The sequence below is a fragment of the Ambystoma mexicanum genome, chromosome 4p, assembly GCF_040938575.1.
Source record: "Ambystoma mexicanum isolate Mex_15411 chromosome 4p, UKY_AmexF1_1, whole genome shotgun sequence".
Classification (NCBI taxonomy): domain Eukaryota; kingdom Metazoa; phylum Chordata; class Amphibia; order Caudata; family Ambystomatidae; genus Ambystoma; species Ambystoma mexicanum.
In genome coordinates, this window is record NC_090927.1 from 461,107,511 (window position 1) to 461,130,873 (window position 23,363).

Consider the following 23,363-nt stretch of genomic DNA (forward strand, 5'->3'; position numbering starts at 1 on the left):
AAAAAAAAGCTTTAAGGTGCCAAACCATATCACATCAACACGAGAACAGGAAAGATATAACAAAACAAATATGAACCAAAACAGGGTTTGAATCCAAGGCTGGGTGAGTTTCCACCTCACCGAACTCATGGGTCGAGTCAAATAACATATTTTGGAGTGTGATGGACTCTCAAGATCTCATCTGATCCGCTTGCAGCTCAGAATTAGACTCGAATTTGCGTGTGAGTTCGGCATGAGGATCCAACTTTGTCAGGTCAACCGCAACAATTGATCTTCTCAGAGACATTTGTTGCCTCATTCAGGGTCCGCCTCCATGATTTCTGGAATCACCAGGGCATTACAACCCTGGTGACCCAGTAAGGCGGAGGCGGAATTCTGTAAATCCCCATTCCCATGGAGTCCCGTTGGACTCCATGGGGATGGGGACCATGGAAAGACCGGTTCGGTCTATGACAGAGCTGGTGTTTCCATGTCCGCCTGCAGGCGGGTGGTGTTAATCCCGAAAGGTCACACCGGGCGGGAGTGACACCTCCCGCCTGCAGGACTCTGAATCAGCCAGCCCGGAAACAATAGTGGCGGCGGTTTTACCGCCACCATTCTTTATGGTCCGGCAGGGTCGTATGGAGGCCCATAGACTCTCTTTGGAGATTTGGTGGCCATAGAAAAGTCCAAGCTCACTTGCTGGTTCTCTGTGGAGGTGTGTTTGACTATTAGAGTTGTCTATCGAATTGACCAACAGCAGGAAAGCCGGAACGCTTATACTTCACCTACTGAGAACATTTTTGTGTATATTTGTCACATTTCTTTCCGTTTGTGATATTTTATTTTGTAGTGTGCTTCTTTTGTAGAGTGACTTAAAGTCTGACTTGTGCTTTGTGAAACCCTTTGTGGAACTCTTTTTGATTCTTTGTTTTTTTTCAAACCCTTTCTCTTATCTTTCCACCTTCCAACCCAAAAAGAATATCAACATCAAAAAAGCAAGTCTTTTTTAAAAAACATTTCTAAAACCCTTTTTAATTGTTTTTTAAATCTCTTTCCCTTACCTTTACTTCTTAAACACCAAAAGGGAAAAAATAAAAAACGTTGTGATTGTTTGTTTTTGTGTAGCTTTTCCTTACCTTTCCTCCTTCCAACCCAAAAATAAAATATGACAAAAAGAAACACTTTGTGAAAATCTTTGTGACAACCTTTCCTTTAGTGCTGCCCAAACTGTTACAATGATTATAGAAAAGGAACAACTGGGTGCCGTTATGAGGATATAATTTTCAGATGAGGAGGAGGTGGAGGACATGCTGCTTATCGCAGACCATGCGTGCATGGCCGACAGAATGATTGCGCTGTCATTGTTTCTCTTCATTCTGATTGCCTTCTGCTTTTGTGGGTTCACACTTCTATGTCATCATAGTTGCTGCATGTTGGGATTTAGGCTGACAGCTCATCAGGCCGTAGAAGCCATGGAGGATGATAAAGGTCAGGAGATGATAACTGATGGAGAGCAACATCAAGAGGAGGAGGTGGAAAGTTGGAGGCACAGAAATGTTGCAAGAAGTCACTAGGGGAGGTCCCTTAAATGACAGGCACATTCACAGAAGTCAGCAGGACAGAGAAGGAATGCAGCAAGTGTGCTGCAAGCAGGAGAAGCACGGCTAGCGAGTGGCAAAATGTGTTGCGAGGTAAGTTCTTCTCTCTTCGTGTTCCGTTCTTGATATCTTCTTTCTTCCTGTCTTTCCCCATGCTGTCCTTCTTACTTCTTTCTTTAGTCCTCATTGTTCTGGCCGTGAACCAAAATGCGTGACATGATCCTTCTAGGTAGGCTTCCTGGAACATCTGGCATGTGCTACCAGGCAGGGCAACCTTAAATAGACTTCTCAATGGGAATCCTGCAAGCCTTTCATAGTCCCACAAGATTTCCATGCAAACCCACAGATGTATTTGTGGGTGGCCTTGTGGTTGACTGGCCTTCACCTGACGTTATATATCTCCACTGCCTCACCCCATTCACCCATGCGCCCTGTCCTGGGCCAGCAAGTGTGGTGCGAACCTTGCTTTGGGATGTTCAGTCCCACAGCCCCCATAACACAAAGCCACTTTATTGTTTAGGTTGTTCTGGTCAGTGTTGTTAGAGAGTATTGAACTCTGTGGCAGGAGAGCCTGTGAAGGTTCTCTGGCATCCTCCTACTGACACAAAATTAAGTTTCCTGTTTCCCTGGTTCCCAGCTGACTGTGTATCTATTCTGCCTTCCCAAGTGGGACTTTCTGTCACAAGACATTCCTGCCATGTGCCACTGTCACTGTCACTGTCATATGTCACTGGCATATATTAAGGTGAAGCCTATGAGCCAGAGTAAATCTGAAAATTCTATTGCTAATAACCTTTGACTTGTTGGACGGATTTGGGTGACATTTACCAAGCAAAAAGATTGTCATGAAGCCGGCGCCATCCGCCACCTGCCACCCTGCCACACCCATCTGGAACATTTGGGAATGATTCATAAAGAAATGGAAAATGTATTAAAAAAGCAAAAAACGCTGTTTTCAGCCTACTCCAGTCATTTGCCCATTGAGAAACATTCCAATTAGTGGACAGCCGACACACGCTGGATGGATTTAGACCAAATAAGAAACAACTTGGGCACAAACCTTTGACTCGATTTCTGGGACTTGTTTGGGGTAAATCCGTCCAGTAGTTTTTAAAATATTTGATAGGTAAAGAGGCGCCTCCTGCTCCCAAAATAATAGGATATTTCCCATGGTGCTTTCAAAAATTAAAATCTGCCATTTTCCTGAAGTTCCCCAAACAAAAGGTTGGTCAGCAGCCCCCGCACACTGGCAGGTTTGAGAATCATAAGTTAAACAATGAGAAAGTTATTAGGAACACAAAAAAGCACAGTTTGTTTTCAGCCTACTCCCATTCATTCATTTTGCAGTTTTTGAACTAAAAACGCTGGGCAAATTTGGACCAAATATGAAACAACTTGGACACAAAGCATTTACTTACTTTACTTGACTGCTTTGCGATTAATCCATCCAGTAGTTTTTAATATATTCGACAGAGAAGGGGGTTTCCCCTGCTCCTTAAAACCTTTACATCATCCTTGGTGCTTTGCAGCAGAGCGGCTGAGAGCAGCTAAAAACATTTGACTTGCTGGAGGGATTAAGATGACATTTCGAAACATTTTAACCCTACCCTGCACCCAAACTAGACATGTTTGGAAGGATTTGTTAAAAAGTGAAAAAGTTATTAAGAAAACAAAAAAGCGCAGTTATATTTTTAACAGCCGCAGCACGAAAACCACTGAGCAGATTTGGAACATATAAGAATCGATTTGGGCACAAAGCGCTGACTACATTTTCTTGACTGACTTTGGGTAAATGCATCAAGTAGTTTTCAAAATACATGAAAGAGACATGGGTTGCCCCTGCTCCTTAAAACCTTTAAATGTATCGTACTTGGTGCTTTGCACCAGAGAGGCTGAGAAGATTTTCAGAAATAAAAAGTCACCATTTTTTTTTTGTTGCTCAATTCAAGTGATTACCGCGATAATACCCGGAGAAGCCAAACATTAAATAACTCAAAACGCTATTTTAAGAGGGAAAAGGATGTCACCAAGCTGTAGAAGGAACTCCCCCATGACCTTAGAGTGCCTTCTTAAATTTAGAAAGAGACTCAAAAGTCTTCTGTTTATGTAATCACTCCCTGGGGAATACTGATTGTTTTGAACGACGGCACTTAGATGGTCTGGCTATGGGCAGTGTAAAAATACCAATACCAGTGGCAATAGCAATCACATCAGGCTAGAGGCCGGGAGGGGAAAAGAAGACACCTTGTGAAGTTGAATATTTGGCAGTGGGTTGGGGAGCCAGTAACAGGTTGAACATTTTCATTTATCTGAAAAGACCATGGGAATCTCATGAGATTACTGTGGCAAAGATGCAGGAAGTGCTAAAAAAAAAGTGTGTCACTTCAAGCGATAAGTGACATGCGGCAATGAGAGAGAAAAACCATTTGAGTGGAGTGATTGGACCTGGAAAAAAAAGGGGACAAATGTTGAGTGCCTTGGAGGAAGGGGAAGATTTTTTAAACCCAAGCCTTTTTTCCTGTCATCGCAGGAATCTGTGATACGCCAAAGGTACACAATTACTGAGAAATGATCATGGGATTGAGGAGTTAGAATAAAAAGCGTTAACATCTGCAGCACCTACATCTCCTGGCAGGGGCAATGGATCTTTGTTAGCAAATTAATGGTTTGACATGGCCGGTGGCCTTGGCTAGTGGGCCCAAACGAAAGTTATCAATGTGACATGCAAAGAAGCCACGGCTGAAGGCCTTAGCCATTGGACGTGGCTGAAGGCCATGGCTAGTGGGCCCAAAAGGAAACTATAGTTTTCTTACTATACATCCTTTGAATAACTTTCGAACCCTTGCATGAACACATCTGCAAATAATCTGCAGCAATATTTTGAGGCCGCTGCCTGTGTATGCAAACCTCCGAATTTTACATTAACAGTTTCATAGTTTAAAAAAATGTTCTTTGCGTTCTGAAAAGCTTTTAAAATTGAGTTTTCCCATAGGAAAAAAACATACATTTTCAGTACAAATATTTTAAAATTGGCCATTTCGAATGACTTAATTTTGGCATGCATGTAGATTTCATCTGGAATTGGTGCACTGAAAACACATTTTGAAAATTGACTTTGCCAGTTTTGAGCTATTATTGTTTTAAATGTATCTTATATATTGTGCATGCCCAAAATGAACTTGCATTCTTCGCATAAACCTAAGGTTAAGTTTGTATAAAGTTTCAACAGTAATATTTCCAGGCAGCTGCCTGCGCATGCAACATTTCAGAATATAAATTAATGGCTTCATAGTTTAAATAATGTTACTTGGATTGCATTTTGAACAGATTTTAATGTGGTTTTTTCCTACAGGGAAAAATCAATTTACCCAAATATCAGACAATTTATGAACAGAATAAAGTTACATTTTATAGACATACCCTCTTTCGAGACACGCTTAAATAGTACCTGCACCTACATGTGCACTTACAACATGCACCTACTACAAACACTCCTTTGACAAGGGTCCTGCGACATTCGCTCCTACAACACAACCTCCAAAACACCCTCTTACCAGACACGCCTATGACACATACTCCAACAACCCACACTCTCATGACACACTCTTACGACAATCTCTTCCTACACAAGATCCTACAACTCGCGCTCCTATGACATATGCTCTTCCACGGCTAAGCCACAGACAGGTTTTCTGTTCTTAAGCACTTTGCGCACAAGTCTAGGGTTTTGGTAACCATGACATAAATAAATGAGGAAACCCAAACATGCAATTTTTTGCTCACTTTTCAGGGAGCTGGTGCAGAAATTGGCAAATTCAGATTTATGTCATACAACTCTTGCCAAATGTTGTTGGGGCCTAGGGAACTAGGTAGAAGGGCTTTGATGCCTGTGTTGTCTTAGGTATGGCTTCAACGTGCTCTAGCTCACCATTCAGTGAGTACATTCCAGACATAACCCCTGGTGCAGCGAACACCTCCTCTCCACCTATCTCTCCTTTTGTCACTGTGCCCCATAGAATACAGTTCAGTCTCACGATAAATGTGGTCTAATTGTATACATAGCTCTTCCACCTTTTTCTTCTCATGCCTTTCTGAGCACCTTATCTATCCCTCATTCCAACTATCTACCCAACTCTACTGAATGTTCTATCATATTCCTGCTTTGCTTGTCTGACATGCAAAACCACTGCGATGCAATGAACTATGGCAGTAGGCGATCTACAAGTGCAAGATAACATAACATAATATATGCTCCCATGACACGCACTCCTAAAACACCCTCTTATTACACACTCCTACAGTATGTGCTCCTACGACACATGGTCCTACATCACACACTCCTACAAGTGGTCCTACGAATTGTGCCGCTACAATATTCCCTTTTATGACATGCGCTACTACGACAAGCGCTCCTACGGCATGCGCTCCTAGGAAGCATGCTCCATCTATATTTGGTGCAGCCCAGAATGAATGTGCATCTTTCATGTGAACTGTGCTAATAACTTACAATTCTTAGTTTATACATTACGCCATTGCATCTTCTGAAAACTCACATAAAAAGCAAGGCTGACTTTGATGTCAGTTTTTAGATGTAGTTAATGTGCACACACTGTAGAGAGAGACATGGGAATTTTATAGTTCATACATTATGCAATTGAAATCTCTTACACATTTACTTGAAAGTGAGGGCAAATTTGATGTCAGTTTTCAGGCGTTTTAAATTCCGTAATGTACTAAGTGCAAAACTTTTATGCTTCTTTGTACAGTTCATGCACATTCATTAAAGTACAAACTGTAAAAGTCATATTAAAACCTTACATGTACTTGTATGAGATAAACATTTTGAATATTTACACTAATAACACAGTTACTACACACACTACTAGGATGTGTGCTCCTATAGCACATGCTTCTATGACACATGCTCCTTCAACAAGTGCTTCTATGACAAGTGATCCTATGGCAAGTGCTCCTACCACAAACACTACTACAACACCCTCTTAGCACACAATCCTATGACACACAATCCTATGACATGTGGTGCTACAACACACACTCCTACAACAAGTGCTTCTACAACACATGCTTCTACAACACATGCTTCTACAACACATGCTTCTACAAAACACACTCCTACAATACACGCTCCTACAACAAGTGGAACTATGACATGTGCACCTACGATAAACGCTTTTACGATATGCTTTCCTATAACATGTGCTCCTACAACACACCGTTTTACTACACACTACCAGGTCACATGCTTCTACAACACATAGAGCCTCATTACGAGTCCGACGGTAACCAGGCGGTTTTACCACCTCGGTTACCACCGGACTCGTATTACCATTCCTCCTCTGTGATTCCTGGAAATACCAGGGCATTACGACCCTGGTGTCCCGGGAATTCCGGAGGCGGAATTCGGTAAATCCCCATTCCCATTGAGTCCTACAGGACTCAATGGGAATGGAGAAGAGGAAACTCAGGCACCATCTCGTGATGGTGCTGGTGTTTCCACGTCCGCCTGCAGGCGGACGGTGTTAAACCCGCCAGGTCAGACCTGGCGAGAACATCACCTCCCGCCTGCAGGACTCGGGATCAGGCGGTCCGGAATTAACAGTGGCAGCGGGTTTCCCGCCACTGTTAATTCTGGACCGCCCGACCTGTAATGAGGCCCATAGTCTTACAACACACACTGATACAACATGCACTCCTACAACAAGCACTGCCTTGGCATGCACTCCAATGACACCCACTCATAGGAAACATTCTCATATAACACATACGCCTACTACATACGCTCTTACAATACATGCTCCTACGACACGTGCTCCTATAACACACTTTTCAGCCACATATGCTCTTAAAAGATACCCTCTTACTACGACACATGTTCCTTTGACACAAGCTCCTTTGACATATGCACCTTCAACAAGTGCTCCTATGGCAAGTGCTTCTCTGACAACCTCTTATCACACAATCCTACAAAACATGGTCCTACGATGCATGGTGCTACAGCACACGCTGTTACAACACAAACTAGAACATGTGCTCCTACGGCATGCGCTCCTAAATCACATGATACTATAATACATGGTCCTACAAAACACACTGTTAGTATTCATGCTCCTATAACATATGCCCCTACACAAACGCTTTTATGAAACACTTTCCCACCACATGTGCTCCAACAAGAAAGCATTTTACCACACACAGCTTGTATACAAAATGTACACGAACATGTAAAGTATGTACATTAGACACTCTCACAAACTTATCATCCAAGTAATAATTACACTCCTATAAATAAGTTATTGTATAAAATTTAAAACTAGTACAATGTGGACTAAATGTACACTTATAATAACTGTTAAAGTGTAACATGTTTTTGAAATTCAACATTACTATATAATAACAAACTGAAATTATAATATACACAAGCAGGATTCTTCCAAAAAGTGCAATTATAAAAATTAAATATACATAACATTTTTAAAATAATATAAGTAAATTAACCATTCATTTATAATTACAAAATATACATAAAGAATTCAATACCATGCATTACATTAAAATATCAATTTTCAAAGTACATGTAATCATTACAAATACATACATCGCATTATATTATTTGTCTTTCACTATAAACATTTAATAGCAAAAGCAAAACATTGCAAACCAAAAACAGGGCGAGTCAAGGTTACCAAGATATTTCATTTTAAAATAATGTATTTTTAATAAATTGATACATTTTAGTATGTTGTTACCTTAACGCTATTATCACTAATGTCGGTAGACTTGAGGTTTTTGTTGGTTTAACCATAACTCTTTTCTAAAATATTTTTTTTCAAATAATACATTTATATATATGTATATATCACCGCCCTATATTTAAGGTGATAGCCTTGAGTCATAGGGAATCCAAAAGTTCTACTGCTGATATCTTTTGACTTGCAGGATGGATCGGGATGATTTTTTTTCAATCAAAATGTTTGTCACAGACCCTCCCCGCAGACTGGACATTTTGGGAAAGATTTGTCAAAAAAAGTAAAAATTATTAAGGAAGCAAGAAAAAAATACTGTTTTCGGCTTAGTCCCATTCATTTTCCCATAGAAAAAAATTCCACATTTGTTAAAGCCGAAACACAAAAACTGCTGGACCGATATGGACCAAATAAGAAACAACTTGGGCACGAAGCATTGACTTAATTTTCGGGACAGTCTTGGGGTAAATCCATCCAGGAGTTTTTAAACTATTCAACGTGGAAAGGGGGCCCCCTGCTTCCTGAAAAATAGATATATCTCCCATGGTGCTTTGCAGTAGACAGCGTTTTAAGAAATGCAAAACCACCGTTGTGTTTTTGCTTGATGCAAGCGATTACCGCAAAAATACCTGGGCAATGTGAAAACAGAAAGTGCTCAAAAAAACTATCTGAAGGAGGGAAAAGGATGACATTGCATCAGGCTAGAGATGTGGGTTGAAAAGAGGACAACAAGTGAAAATGGAGAGTTGGGGGTGGTCTGGTGAGCCAGTTAGAGTTTGAACATTTTCGGATTATCAGAGGAAAACCGGGGGAATCTTGCGAGATTCCTGCAGCTACATTGGAAGACACGCTTAAAAAAGAAAATGCGTCATACGAACGAAAGAGTGAAAGGGGTACTTGGAGAGAGTCAGGGAGGGGAAAAGCAGCTGATGGGAGTGGGGGGGTACCATGGAAAGAGGAGGGGGCACTTGGTGAGTGCCTGTGAAGGGAAGAGTTTTGATGTTCTCATGTTTTTGTATTATCAGGGGAATACCGCGTGCATGGGTAGTTCATTGCTGCTGTATTTGTAGTTCATTGCCATTATCGGAATCCCACAGGAATATGAAGAGAGTTACAAAAAGAGACATGTTATACCTAGTGGGCCCAAATGAACCTATTGGTGCAACATGTACATTAGCCACGGTCAAAGGTTTATTTGGGGCCCACTAGCCATGGCCTGTGGCCGTGGCCACTGTAGCGGTACATGTTTTCCCTTGCTCTACCTCCTTATGATTGCTCCCCGCCTTCTTCTATCTTTTTTAACCTGCTTCCCTCTCTCTTTCGTCATCCACTCATTGGGCCTCATTACGAGTTTGGAGGAAGCCATGGCGCTATTAGCGCCCTGGCTGCCTCCAAACCCGTGTCCGTGTCCGGGTAGTTGGAATGGGGACTTACCGGGTCATTCCAACCTTGGAGGACCCGGTAAGTCCCCATTCTGAAAACCATTCCCCATTCCCATTCGAGCCCCCATAGGCTCAATGGGAATGGGGAAGGAGCTAATAACGGGCCCGCAAATAGCGGGCCCGTTATTAGCTCCCTGGTCCCTAAGCGGGTCCCGCTAAGGGCGGCTGGTAAAACCAGCCGGCCTTAGCGGGACCCGCTAAGGGACCTCGGAATGTGGCGGTAGGGGGTTAACGGCACTGGCATCCTTACCGGTGCCGTTAACCCCCTACCGCCGTACTCGTAATGAGGCCATTATCTTGGTATACTTTTTTCTCTAATCACATTTCTACACTTGCCCATTCCTGTTGTTTTCAAATCTTTAGTATTCATACAATCTGTCCATTTGTTACTTTTTTTACACTAAAACTCTTATTCTTAATTTTATCTTTTCACCATTTGACTATTTTTCTTTCCTTTTTGTAGGTCTTCCTGCACTCTTGCCGCTCGTCGGTCTATCTTTAATTCTAATATGTGTCTCCTCCCTCTTGCTCCTATAGCTGTCCATCTCTTGCTGCACACTCATGGCGTTCCAGTCCAACCCCGGCACCAGTTTAATTATGTATCAGTTATTTTTAAATAGGACCATTGTATTGCTCTTTCCTATCTGTCTTACCATATCTCTCTATTCTACAGATCACACCCTTTGCTCTTCTTCTCTGTTCTCTTTCCTGATTCTACCCATCCTCCTGCTCAATCTTTTGTGCTTCCTCCTCCCAAATACTGGAATAATCTTCCTCTGGCTGTACTTTCTGCTTATACTTTTTCTTTCTTTCGATCTTCATTACAACTAAAAGCCCATCTTTTTGCTACTCCTTAAACAAATATTACTTTATGTTGAATATTAGTCATTACTTATTACTATGCTATTGTTTAAGTTACCTTTGTTCAGTGAAAGTTTTAAATAAACCCCAATAAATAAATAAACTGTTAGGTTGCATCCCTTTTGTACAAGACCACAAGCAACATATATGCTTCGGTCTTATTAGGTGGCATAAAAGAAGTATAGCTTGGCTATCTGGGCACAGCAAGATCAGGGACCACCGCTGGGCACAGCTGTCCCACTTAGATCGACCACTGGCATTGCTCTGGGAACCCCTCCAGACCATTGTTTTATTACCTGCCATCAAAGATGGAGAACAGCCATTTGGAAATAAGGCTTCCAAAGCTGCAATCCAGTAGGAATTGCAAGGTCAAATACATTTTGCACAAGACCACAAGCAACCCCAGACATATTTCACCGTCATAGGGCATCATCAGTGAGGATTAGAAACTGAGAACCCATGTCTGGGCATTCCTGACCCACTCAGAGCGACTTTTAAACAAAGGACTGATAGCTGGAAGATTTTGTTCAGAAAAAAGGTTTCTTTAATAATCAAGGGCGATCACACATGACCAATGTGAGTCACTTCACTGCAAAATGTACCTTATAATAGGATTTATTCAAATTAAGTTAAAAACCAGAAGTAGGTCTTAAATATAACCTTCGGTTTACATAGCCCCAATTCCATGTTATGCAAATCCTAAGGAGTCAAACCTCAACCATCGCTGATCACTCCGTGCATATGCCTCAGAGGCAGTGGTAGAAGTGTACCAACAAAAAGTAGTGGAACTGTTACCCTGGCGGGGGATAGAGTAGACAGGAAGGGAGCGAAGTGCAACACTCTTTTCAAGGGTTACAGCCATGCTGGTTGACAGCCAATTGAGTTGAAACAGATTTCAGTTTAGCTGTAACTGCTATTCGGTGGTAAAGTGGAGAAATGTGCTTTAACACAAAAAACAGTTCTGGAATGGTGGACATGGTTGCAAAAAGTAGTGGAACTGCTAACAGAAAAAAATAAAGTAGTGGAACGCCGCTGCTGACCGTTCCTGCTCACTTCGAGGACTGTTCAGAGTGTCCACACAAAACATGAACTACTCAATTCATGATACAAGACTTTAAATCTAATTTATTTTTAGCAAAACCTAAAAAGAAAACCGTTAGAAAACGTAAACAAATGAAGAGAGCCACAATATACTGTAGACTTTAATAAATCATTCAACATGTATAGCATTCTAGCATGTTAATTAGTAGGAAGGACTTGATAACTATTCCATGAAGTCTGGTCATGTCACGAATAATCTGGAAATTCCAAACACGTGATGGTTCAAAGAAGTAATGATGGTAAATAACAACATGATACTGCTTTAAACATTGATGTGAACAAAGATAATTCAAAAGTTCAACATTCAACCCAATGGTGCTGTATATGGGAACCCGCATCGCGGGTGGGTGTCCTACTGCAGGGGAGGACCCTAAGCTCAAAACAGTAAGTGACAAATGTCAAAATATGTCTACAAAACAAAATGATACATGGAAAAGACATGTATAAACAGAGTCTAAGAGACAAACAGCTGTAAACAATACATTATAGTGTAAAGAATATTAAGCATGAACCTAGAAATATAGGTAAACTTTTCTGCAAATGCCATTAAACATAAAAAAGCCTCAACATAGACGTATGGTATTACATAAGGCGGCAAATGTTACCAGCTGCAGTGGATTATATGGGGGAAAAGTTTCAAAGGAAGCCGGAAACCAGAACCATCTGCAATAACACGAATAACCATATCACCAAGGATACATTAATAATCCAAGGCTTAGCTAAATGCTGGGAGCCCCACAAGGGAAATATCACAAGGCCCTGCAGAGGTTGTCCATATGCCTCGAAGATATGATCCACAAAATGTAAATCTTTAAAAGTTGTAAATGAGTTGTAAATAAATCCCACAATCAGTGGACGGGTGCAGAGAGACTATTTTAGCTCACACCCCATTACTTAAGGGATTCTATAGAAACTCTTGGATAGATGCAGATGGCCCACCTTCAGAGAAGGGTCCATGGCCCAATGAAAGGCAAAGCCTTCATCACAGAGCAGCTGGTCGGTATGGATTGGACACCGTTATTGGATTTGTATTTGTATTTGTATTTGTTTTATTTATATAGCGCGGACCAGGCCCAAGGGCAACCGGGAGCATATCTTAGTAGGACATTACAGGTATGACATATCATCACAGTGGTCAAACAGATTGTAAACAAAAATATACATTGGTGTGTTGGGGAAACCTAGAGCAAAATACGCTTGCACTTGGATTTAGTTGGACCAAATTAGTGTAAGGTCTTGTCTATACCATTTAACTCAGCCGGGGTTCTACAGTAGCAGTGGACCTGGTGTCTTCCCTGTGGCACCTAATGAAAATAGAATTAAATTGGAAAAAGGTTGTCCGCTGCTTGCTGCGCTCCCTACTTGAATTAGAAATCTAAGGCAATAAGCAATAGATGACAAAATGTATATTTGTCTGCCAATGTGGCACTATTTATTAGTGATAACCATTAGTGTGAGCGCAAATAACAGATGGAACTGAAAAAAGTAAACAATTGGGGTCACCAGGGTCACTATTTCATTGCTGGTGTTTACAGAAAACAAAAGGCCAAAATAGGCAAACTCCAAGGGTACTGCTAATGACCTTGTCTGATCAAAACATTATTGCATTGTATGTTCAACAGGAAGCAAAAGGTAAATTCAACCAATTTCAATGTCCTGCTAGTCAGCAGCACTTTGGGTCAGCCAAGTTACTATTTAATTGTATGTACAACAGAGAACAAAAAACAAATTCAATAGCTTGCAGCAAAGGTGCTGCTAAATGCCAACACGCGTTTCAACCTGCTTCGGTCGTCTTCAGGGCTAAGCAGTGAACCTGAACAGCATACAATTATGGCATGTATTATTCTAATGCAAATTTGAAATCAGAATGTGCAATTTATACACTGAAATGCAATAACATGAGTATCTTATACTGTTTAGACTTATAAAGTATGTTGCATGGGTCCTAAGCACAAGGTCTAGTACATTATCTGGGAGCCCATGTGTTTATATGGTTCAATGTTGGGATTATTTGTTTAAACAGAGCAAATGTTTACTTTGTCATTATGGGCTCGCTGCAGAGTACAGTCTATGCATCAATGGCTGTATAGAGATCTAGTCGTCACTCCAGGGTGCCTTACCTTGCTAAAACTGGAGTTGAAGGCAATGGAAGTCTCTCCCCCTAGTGCCTAAAGCAAATGGCAGGTTACCAGCAGCTTCTCCTGTTTGGGCCTGTTTCTACTAGGAAGGGCCTAAACCGTAGACCTAGATAAAGCATAGATAAAACACCATCAATTTCCATGTACTTCCCAGTAGCCGCAGATGATGAAACAGCCCACAGACTGACCGCCCCTCTTTTCTGCCTACCCTTGCTCAGATCCAATTGATCACCACCTACTCACCACCCCTCTCCCACACACAGAATATGATGCTCCTAAACGCTCGTTCTATATGCGGCTGACAATGAAGACCTTATCATCTCCCATTACTTGGATGCCTTTTTCATTAAATAGTCCTGGATCCATTTTCCTCATACTATGTACTCAGTGTACTCCTCTCATCAGGCTATATCCTCCAACATGTAGACTGAGCCGCGAGGTGCAAATAGCTATAACTCCCTTGTCGGGCGGCATATAGGGCTGGTAATGGTCCTGAGTTCTCACCGAGGCACTCGCTTTGTTTGGCTCAGGCTGGCAGCAGTTACTGTTACTCTGCTTCCCCCGATGTGGCGGACGCTAGCTTAATTAATACATGTTGCTTTATACTGCTCAGGCCCTCTCTAACTTGCAAGTCTCCTAGGCTTGCATTCACATTAGTCAGGTGTCACCCCCAGTTGTGACCACCATTAGACGCCTCCTAATTTCTCAACACATGCTCTTCCCCTGTAGATATTCCAGGCTGAGGCCACTGAGTTGAGGCCATCCCAAATTCTTCCCTATATGCTTATTCAACTTTGTGTTGTTTCTTTTTTTAACGATTTATTTATTAAGGCACTTCGCAATGTTACATGACATGCAAACTCAGAGGGCAGATCACCATAGTAGAGGTACAACATGTAGGAGGCAGTTAAAGAGGGACCTACTTCCATACAGAGAGATTACAGTGGCAGTGTCCAATTAGTACTGTCATATCCCATTTATAGCCAGAAGCATGTTCCTGTCACTTGGATGAGATTGTAGTATCGTCCTGTGATTGATGTATGCGCATACGCTCTGAATGGGGACCATATATCCTTTGGGCGGGAATGAGCCGATTGCATAAAAGCCCATTGTTCTTCCATGTCGTTAGCCCAGGTGATTGACCGCAGCCATCCTTCTTTCGTCGGAGCTCTAGGACTCATCCATTGTGTCAATATATATTGCATAGCTAACAGTAAACAAAGACTGGCAAGTGTTCACATGCAACCCATATCTTGTTCAAAGACATGAAATAAACATAGCATACGAGTAGCAGCTATATCCTTGGCAGTTATATCCGTCAATACAGCACATTCATCTCTCGAAAAACCTTCAAGAATTGGACACTCCCATATCATATGGAGATACCCTGTATCTTCTCTCCCGCACTTAGAGCAGCTCCCAGACCCCACTCGTGAACATAGCTGCAGTCGAGCTGGTGTACAATGGTATCTTTGCAGTACTTTCAACTGCATCCATCTGAATGGAGAATTGTATGAGATATCACGTATTTGTACCCACATATCTTTCCAAATGTCATACGTAATGTCCAGGTGCAAGTCCCTCGCCCATTTGAAACATATTTTTTGCAGACGGTACAAGTAAGCAGTCATGCACTAGACGAAGTAGAGTAGAGACTGAGCTGCAGCTCCCACTAGCCGACAGAATTTATTCTAGGACTGTGTCATTCTCAGGTTCCAATGGGAACTCATGCCATATATTCTTGAATGCCCTGCAAGGTAGTGTAGCCATAGCAAGGACCTTTGTTGTGAAAGTGCAGGACCATCCCCTGCGGTTATGAATTTCCCATCTGGGTGCATATTTCCCAGTACATTGAACCGGCCTCGTATCCAGCTCTGCCTATTAGTAGCATCCCTGTGAGGCAAAGCCAGTGCACAATTCTAAAGTGGGAAGACCCTATTATATGGATAGGATACCCCTAGGAATTTCCACAGTTTATGCCAAGCCAGCACTGTCACGCTTGCTGTATCAAACAGGCAGTTGTCTGCAAATGAAACAGGTAAAACCAATGATCTATGGTCTCTATTTTCGGGAGAGCACCTCTCAACTTTGACAATGCAGAGTGGTTGACCCCTCTATGAACCAAAATGATGCGTGTTATGCCTGCACCAATATCCAATATACTGGAAAATCGGGGGCTGCAGACCCTCCTTTATCATATGGTTTGGTTAACATGGACCACTTCAACCGCACCATGCTCGAATGCCAAACTCTTGAAAGAACTTCAATCCTGGCCAAAGCCGTAGTTTTTGAAAAAGGTAGAGAAGCTTCGGGAACACAATCATCTTAAGCAGGGCAAACCTACCAGCGATGGTCATCAGAAGTTGTGCCCAGGCCCTAAGTTTAGAAATCAAATGCGCCATATGCTTGCCATAATTGAGAATGTTTAACATGTTGATCCGCCTAGAAACCTTGACCCTCAAATATTGAATGGTAGATGGAGCCCGGGTGAGGGCCTGTAGGTTGTAAGGCTTAACTGTAGCTTCCATTAAGGGGAATACTTCTGATTTATTACAATTCACTCACAGCCCCAACAGTTCTCCAAATTCAGAGACTGCCTGAATAAGTGCCACTAAGTTTATATGAGGATTCCTAATGTATATTATCACGTTATCAGCATAGAGTGAGATCATTTCAGGAACACCAGCCATTCTAAGTTCTCTATGAATCAATTGTTAAGTATTTCAATCAGGTGGTACACCCAGGTCTCAGCCTAGTATCCAGCGCACAACCAAAATGCTTATTCTGTTATATATGTAGGTTCAATATTTGAGAGATACACCCCTCATATCACACCCCTTTTCAAATACCCCAGGTCACGATGGACCAGGAATCAGGCTGGTTGGTAAAGGTAATATTTATTTAAAATTCAAATCAAACATATAATTTTTAATATATGGGGCAGCAATCACCAATGTGTTGACAATAACAGATAGGAAGGTATGTAATGCACTTAAATTCACTCTTTAGCAACACAGATGGAAAACACCAGAGAAATAAGAACGCTTTTAATTTTTGGAAAGATAGCACTTAAGTTAGGATTTCCCCTTGCAATATTCCTAAACCCCCAAATAAGCAATTTTAAGAATTATAAGGAAGCATCAGGTAATCAGGAATGAGAAATAAGAAGCATAATTCGAATCCAACCTTCCCTCCCCAAACAAGAGAGAAAATCGGATTTGAACCTTTGCAATGTTAAAATGACATTCGGAAATGGCTGAATAAAACAATGAATGTGTGCAAAAATACTTAAATAAGTACATTTTTCTATGGGAGCAACATTGGAAAGATACTAGCAGCCATAGGCAATAGTTTGAGCAAAAGTAAACAATTCGAATTTGAATGGAAGGTTTAAAACAATTTAGAATAAAAATACCACGTGTAAAACTTTGCAAAAATGTTGATTCCCGCCTAAAATTAACCAAATGGTTTTTAATAGATTTTGAGTGCGGTCTTTGGGTTAGGGTGTAGCTAGAGGTCTTAGGTATAATCCAGAGTTGGAATGAGGTCTCTAGCTATTAAACTGAGTGAGATATGCAATGTAAAATAAGAGGCGTTTTTAGAAAAATCAGGTAGTGAAAACAGAAAAGAAACTCAGTTTGGACAAGAATAGTTTTACTCTAAGTTTTACTCTATACTAGAGCATTCCGGCTAGAATACCAAAGAGGGACACAGTAAGCTCTAGAGTTGATTCATGACTTCAACCTCAGATCCCCAGCACCCGTCCTGGTGGAACCAGTCAGATCACTCAAAATAGGATTGATAGTTTAGGATTTACACAAGATAAAAATGACTAAAGCAATGGCGCTTAGCAAGATAAATCAATGACAGGATTGCAATAAGGATTCTGACAATGTTACAAGTTATTAAGGTAAGGATAGGATGGTTAGAGATTGGGATAGGACAAGGCAAGGCAAGGTATGCTATGGTTTTCTATGATTCCTATGAATACTTACAGTCCACTTGAATTTAGGATTCGGACCGTCAAGGGTTCTGGTCACCACACGGATCGGGTCTAACACAGGACAGCTGGGCAAATCTGGCTGGACAGGATCATCTGGGCAGTTCTGGTCACCAGACTGCACTGGACTGACACTTCCGGTTACTGGATACTAAGTTTGCAGCAGGCATGCATCTAGTAGCAGCAAGCCAGGCTGGATCAGGATGCTTCCCTTGGGTTTTTGGGATTTTTTAGAATTTGAGGCCTAGCTGAAAATGGGGTCAGCAATGCATAGGCTTTGGCTTTGTAATGAAAATCTGGAATTAGGATCAAACAGGATGAAGAAATCAGGAACCGGACGACACACAGGAATTCAGTGTGTGTCCTGTGTGCTGTCAAGGGCCCTTATTTATCATACCAGAAGACATCACTAAAGTATATGTCCAGGGTAGGCTTACTACTCCTGCCTCTAATAACAGGATTGGCAAGGTAGAAGTCTCCTCCTAGCTCTTCGCTGATTAGATCACAACAAAAGGATGTCATGTTTATGGGGTGATTTTTACAATGGGTCTCATTACACATTATGCGGTAAACCATGGTACTATTAGCACCATGGTTGCCACCGGTACCATACCGGTACCACCATGGAGAAAAGGGGAATTACCACCCCATTCCAAGGTTGGCGGGGCGGTAATTCCCCTTTCTCCATGGCCCTTCCCCATTCCCATTTTTGCCCAATACCTCAAATTGTGGTACCGTAATTAGCACCAAGGTCACTTTGTGGGTCCCAACTTTAACGGCTGGTCTACACCAGCCGTTAAGGTCGGGTCCTGCAAAGGGACCTCGTAGTAAGGCGGTAAGGGTTTACCGGTACCAGTGCCCTTACCGGTACCAGTAAACCCTTACCGCCTACCGTGTAATGAGGCCCAATGTCTAGAAACCTCCCCTAGCTATTGGAACCAAAATCTAATTTTGCCACAAACACATATTTATGCAGTTGCAACCTCTGAGAAAATCAGATACACAGGTTACATATTTTGTGCGTCATATTTCAATCCAAACCCCAAGTCTGTGGGACCTGGTTTCGCCTTTCTTACACATTTTGGTAATTCTAAACATGAAGGATTTGGCCTAAAATTGCCCAATTGTGTACACAGATGCACATTTACTCCAGGGATGTATTTACAAAATGTTATGTTTGCAACATCAATACTTTCTCCGTAATCTGTAATTTTTAATAACTACTGTTCCTTATGCAGTAATGAGTTCTACCAAGTTTTCAAAGAAAGAGCATAACATTAGATTTAGAATTACAAACATTCCATATGTTTACTAATTCTTGCTGCAAAGTTAAAGGTCTTTAAAGTTCAGTTACAAAATAGCCTTTAAAACCAAAAGGAAGTCCAGTGTCACTTGATCCACTTTTTTTTCTTTTTTTCCCCAACTGATGTCAATTGTCACTTCCTTTGAAGCAGGATGAGGGGCCTCTCTCTTGATTGAAGGTTCTATTGCCCCTCCAACTTGACAGGTGAGAGTCTCAGCCTGCTATTGTCCCAGCCTGGAGCAAAGACGAATGACTGATGAGCTTGTGAAGTTTATTTGTCCTGGTGCATTCAAAGTCTTTCAAGCTGGCAATTAGCACTTTCCTGTGCCAGAAGTTTATGATGTGTCACCCTTTCTCAAGGCTAGCAACTGGCAGAGCAAGTTTCTTTTTTTTAGCTTGCCAAATTAGCCTATGCATTTTACATCATGACTTAAACCTGTGGAATAAAAACAGTTTATAGGTGTACTTTTAACAGCAACAAATTCTTTTACATTGCTAAGTAAACAGGCCTTCACACAACAATTTACTTTTACATAGGCGATTTCCTCTCTTCAGTCAGAAAAAGAACATTTTACTATTTCTTTAAATTCAGTTTTCATCTCCAGTAAATACACACTTTATGCACCTATAGTTCTTTTCTTGAGTGCTAGAGTTGTTTTGCAGCATGGATACATTTACACAGGCATCTATTTAGAGTTTTTCTCTGAACAGCTGATTTAGATACTTTTGCAAAGAAAATAGACATGTTTCCCGTGTAAAATGAAAACAAAGGCCCTGGTTGATTTTTCAAAGATACTTTTGACAAGAGCTGTCATTCAAATGAGGCCCGGTTCCTCTGAGACACAATGGATGATCCTGGGCATTGCAGGGCCTTTTTAATCATAGTGGTTCATAAGGACTGGATGAGTTTAGCGCCAAGCAGCACTTTTAAAGGTTGAAAGAGGTGTCATTTTAAAGAGTTATTTTGGGTTTTTGGCAAAGTAATGCTGCTTCTTTCACTTCACTCCATGTTAAATGTTGCAGAGCACACTGGTACATTCCTGTAGTGAGTACTCTGTTCAACCCCACCTGAAATGTGTGTGGCACAGTGGTGCAGCCATTTTCTGGTTGTTGCAAAAACGCAGTTTAGAGAACCTGGCGTGCACAGGAGTCAGCGTGGCCATTTTGCTGTTTCTTGCACCACTGCAGAAAATGGACGTAGTAAAGCACAGCTGAGTGGGTTAATTTATCCCACAGATTCTCCCCTTTGACTTCTTCTGGACATCCCGTCATGGGGGAGTCAGGCAAGTGGGATTTCTTCCATGGGAAAAACAGGTTCAGTTGGGTATGAGTCCTTCTTCCATCAGCGAACAATGCAACATGCTCCTCCTGTTGTCTCTGGACCGTACGTGGAACGACACTTCCTCGCTTTCCCTGGGATCTTCCTTTCATTGTATGGAGCAACACTTCCGGATCTCCTTTGGTTTCTCCCTTTCAGGTTGCCGGGGCTGTCCTCCTTGGTTGTTAGGTAGGCGCAACCAATATGAATCTATAAAAGAGAACACAAACCGATTACAACAATTTCCCACTAACATTCCTCCAATCGGGATGAAACCAGTGGAATACACATGCATTCAGTGACAATTGAAATATTCCTATGCTTCAGATGTATCCCCCACTGGGTTTTCTATGGACTCCTCTATCTGTTGCAAAGTGTGCCTGGGTGGCAACTCTTTAGCTGATTGATGTGGACCCACTTCTCTTCTGTCAAGTCACTCTTGGAGATGTGGATTCTGTAGGCGACTGGTGAGATTTTGTCCACAATTTCAAAAGGTCCCCTCCAGGTAGGCAAATTGTGCGCTCTTTGGTCTGGTTCCTTTGGAAATTGTACAAGTAGACCCTGTCTCCTACTTGGTATTCCTTTTTGGTTGTCTTTAGATCAAAGTGGGTCTTCATGCTGTCTGCATATCTTTCTAAATTCCGCTGGTCATATGCAAAAGCATGTTGAAGGTGTTTTCTCAAATTCTCAACATACTCATGAGTTGTGGAGGCATTTATCAAAGTCTACTCTTGTGTTCTATAGAGCAGATCCTGGGGTAACACCATCCTTCGTCCATTCATCAGCAAAAATGGAGACATCTTAGTTGCAGAAGAAGGGGTAGATCTGATGGCCATCAGGACAAGCGGTAATCAGATGACCCAACTTGGCCCAGAATCTGCCGCAAACTTTTTTGTATGCTCACAGTGGTTTTATTGTACCTCTTAACTCCACCACTAGAGGACCGGCGGTATGCAATATGAAGTTTCCTTTTTACCCCAAGTTTCTCCAACATCTTTGGCATCACTTCGCTGGTGAAGTGACTATCTCGGTCTGACTAAATCCTTTGGAGTAGTCCAAAACAAGAGAAGATGTGATTGATCATCAGGGCATCTGCTGTTTCTGCCTTGCAATTTGGGGGCGGGAGACATTCCACCCATTTGGTTAACAAGCATGTTACGGTTAACATGTACTGGTTCCCCCTAGAGGAGCGAATCACAGGCCCAATGACATCTACTTGGAAATCTGACCAAGGCAGTGTCATCCCCCTCTTTTGGAGGGGAGCTCAGTGTGTGGGTGATGTTGGCTGAAATTGTGCACACACAAGACACCCCTTCAAGTATTGGTTGATGTCCTGGCCCATATGTGGCCAGTATGCAACCTCTCACAAGATTTCTATTGTAGTATGAAACCCCGATGACTGGCTGTGACCGCATCATGGACATGACTTAGCATCAGGCTTCGGAATGAGGTAGGGACCACCAGCTGGTCACAGCCAGATATGGATCTCCTCACCAACAAACTGTCTTGAATTCAGAACATCTTTGGACATTTCATTAACACCCTGAGGTCCTCTTTCCCAATGTAATCGGTATTCGTTAGGGGAAAGTTCTCAGGATCCTCAGTGTGTTGATAACATTTACCAATGATTGGATCCCCTTTTTGTGCTGTGATTAAATCAGCATCTTGGGTCTCCTTACTCCACTGGGCAGTTAAAAGTTCATTGTGAGCAATTGTCTGGGGCCTATTGATAGCAGTGACCTGGATTTCACCCAACAGGGACTCGATCTCAAGGAGATCCCCTTGGATGGCTCTGGTTTTGGCCAGCTGATCAGCTAGGTCATTTCCAGTTTTGTCTGGTCCCTCTATTCTGGAATGACTCTTGATCTTTTTCCAGTATATGGTCATCCCACTAGAGGTGACCAGATAATCAATATTTTGTATTAGCTTGCCATGCTTGAGTGGTTTGTTGTTAGCACATAGCATGCCTCTGGTTTTCCAATTTACCAGGTGCTCCACAAACCAGTTCCGGACATAATCTGAATCAGTGGTTATGACCAGTTTGTGGAGTTGGTGTTGGACACCAGTGAGGATGGCTTGATGAACTGCTATGAGCTTTGCCACCTGACTAATACAGGGACCGATTTTGTACCCAGCGGAGGGTTCCGGGGCATCATTCACCCAGGCATTCCCAACGCCGGCCACCAGTTCCTTTTCCCCGTTGTTGTCAACATGGTAGGAGAACCCGTCCACATAAACGGTGGGCATTCCCCCTGGATGAACGGGCAGTCATTGTTCAATGCCCACACCGTTGCCAGGAGTGCCTTCTCACAATCGTTTAATATTTTCCTCCACAGAGGATAAAGTCTTGCTTCCATAGGAGATTACTTTATTGACCTTGTCATGCTTTTGATGTAATACTGCGGTCAAGCATGTATTTGAGAACCCTGTCTCCAAGAAGAACTCCTTGTTTTTGACAGGGTAGGCTAGACAAGGAGCTTGTGAGAAGCTTCTTTTGAGTTGCTTTACTGCCTCGGCTTGCTCTGGATCCCACTACCACTTGACCCCCCCTTCAACATAAGGATCAGGGGTCATGTGATCTCTGCGTAATCCTCAATAAACTTTATACTGTAATTAGTCAGTCCAAGGAGGCTCCTTAGCTCACGCAGAGTTGTGGGTCTTTTAGTTTCAGGTGTGCTTCCACTTTCTTTTCCTGGGGACAGAGACCCTCAGGAGTGATCTCATGCCCCAAGAAATTGACACGGGTCCTGCAGCACTGTGCCTTTTGGAAGGACCCAACTGTGTCAGAAGATAACAGATTTCTGCTATATGTTCCTCCACAGTTGAGCTTTTAATCATCTACATAGGCCAGGATAA